General features: G+C 41.7%; 1 protein-coding gene across 1 annotated transcript in view; it reads right to left on the bottom strand.

Moving 5' to 3' along the window:
* NHS (Nance-Horan syndrome (congenital cataracts and dental anomalies)) overlaps positions 1 to 2,355 on the bottom strand; it is a 186,677-nt gene that overhangs the window by 17,747 nt on the left and 166,575 nt on the right.

Here is a 2,355-nt window from a genome sequence, read left to right as displayed (position 1 = left end):
GTGCCCTGTTCTGAGCCTCTTTCCTGAAGGATCCCCTTCTGGCCTCTGGGCTAAGTGGACCTTTCATCAGACAAACCAGGGCAGTTCCTGTAACAAGAGTAGACTATAAAGCTAACTCCAAACTTGTCTTGCCTGGGACACAAAAGATCCTACGCCATTTCTAGTTCTCTACTTCTTCTCCACGACAAAATGATCTTGTGATGGAACAGTCCAAAACGTCCCTCCAGACCCATTTACACTGGCATTAGTCGCTTTGGACTTGAACTCATTTGGTCTTTCTTGGAATTTGTGGGACTTTGGCATCTTCCTCCCTGTAAAAACAGTCATGCTTAAAAGTGAATCTTCATCTGTTGTGGTTGATTTTCTCTAGATTTACTATACAATATGCAAGATCTTTGGAAAAGCTCTCAGTTGCCTAATCGGTAACAATAAAACAGCAGCCAAAATGTACAAATGCGGAAGCCTTGGTTGGTCTCAGACGTAGGTGACCTGTTTTTCAGTAGCTTTCAGTAGTGATAGTTCTCCCAATCCTCACAGCGGTAATGTGAATGTTTCTCAAAATCAAGCCACTTATTTCAGCGCCTTAATGCATGCGTTTAACTTAGATGGTCAGTTTGGAAAAGTCAGATCCTGTAGCTTTTAAGAATTTCCTAGGTTCTTGTTGATCACTTCCAGAATTTATAAGAAACACAGAAAGGGGTGTTTATTGTTGTTTAGTATTGCTTTCACCAGCACCTCTCCAATGCATCGGAGAAGTGGAATACAGAACAGACTACTATGCCACGAATAAAAATTCTTGTGGGATTTAACATCTTTAGTTCATTGACGAATAGATGATACAATCGACTGGAATCAGATATCAAACATTACCAACAGCCCCTGAAGCAGATACGCCTTTGCAGATGTCAAAAAGCTCATACCAAAAAGGGCAAGCTAGCCAATAACAGCATTCTCAACTTTCTCTTGTAATGATATCATTAAATCATGAAGGCTGGCACAATATCAATTAGTTATTCATTGTTGCAGTGTCTTGTAAAAATCTCTGATTAACTTTCTGCCAGACAGAGCATTCATGTGCAGCTTCATCGTGCCTTGTTCTCTCTTTTTACAGTTGCCCCATGAACAAGGAGTTCTCTAAGAAATGAGTTAAGGCACTTTGGAGTACTCTGGCCTTGGAGTATTTGCAATTACCAAAGCAGAACGTTGCCAGATGCCTTGAAATCGATAGGACGACAACCTCCAAGCAGCTCGTTTGCCCCTCCTCAGGGGAACACTGAACCTGGTGAGCTTCCAAAAAAAGGCCCAATGTGGGTGGGCACAAAGCTTAGTATTTTCCCTCTTGAAAAGAAAAAGGTGGGACTTGCTGATAAAGGCAAGACATCTGCATTCAGCATGACTTAATTTTGCCAACTAATACAGGACTCAGAGGGTTGCTCACTATTTATTATTATTTGGTGTTCCACAGATGGAAGTAATGTCTAAAATGCACTGGTTGTTTTCCAAACACAGCAAAGATTCAGGCCTTTTGCCACTGAGTATGCAATTTCAAAAGACATGCCTCGTTCGTGATCTGATACTAAGAGAGCTTTACGTTCAATATACTGTCCAAACTATTATCTGTAACTAGTTCCGATCCATAACGTGGGGTGACCTCTCCTTTACCTTTCAATGACCCTACAACAGCTCTAGCTTTGATGATGACTTTTAAAGAAGAAACAGGTAAGCCTGTTTCTCCTTTACGTCTTCCTACTCTTTTCTATGCTGTCCCTTAACATCAAGATATCTTCCTTCAGTTGTATCCTAAGGCCTGCAAATTTAACCAGTTCAAAGCCTGCAGCGACGGTGACGCTTTCCTCGAAATTATCCAGATAAGCAGCCAAAAAGCCAGAATAATCAAACTAATCAAAACCTTATCATGCATTTCATGCTTTCAAATGAGAAACAAAACTCCTCCTATGGACTGGCTAGCTGACGTTTTGATCCCTGGACGGGTGCTTTACACTGTGACTCCTCTACTATTACAGTATTTTCATATGGTTAATATAATGGATTAGGATGAATGTACTTGGATTTTTGAGCTAAGTAGGTGACGATGCAGTAGCTACACACTTATAATGTACTCACGGGTGTAGCATTTCCGTAGATGCCAATGTCCCTGTACCTGCAGATGCAGGACAGATCTATCCCTACACTGAGGGCTGGCGTTAGACATATGCATCAATTAAAAGTCAAATCCAGGTCTGACCTGTGGAGTTTAAAATGGTTTGAGGAATGCAATGGCTCTCAGCACAGGGCAGAATTTAGCTACTGTGGCACCCTCGTGGGTCAAACACCCTGAGCCACAGAGGTACCAAA

This window comes from Pygoscelis adeliae, unplaced genomic scaffold (assembly GCF_000699105.1).
Source record: "Pygoscelis adeliae isolate BGI_AS28 unplaced genomic scaffold, ASM69910v1 Scaffold386, whole genome shotgun sequence".
NCBI classification, from domain to species: domain Eukaryota; kingdom Metazoa; phylum Chordata; class Aves; order Sphenisciformes; family Spheniscidae; genus Pygoscelis; species Pygoscelis adeliae.
This window is presented reverse-complemented; position numbering and strand designations above follow the sequence as displayed.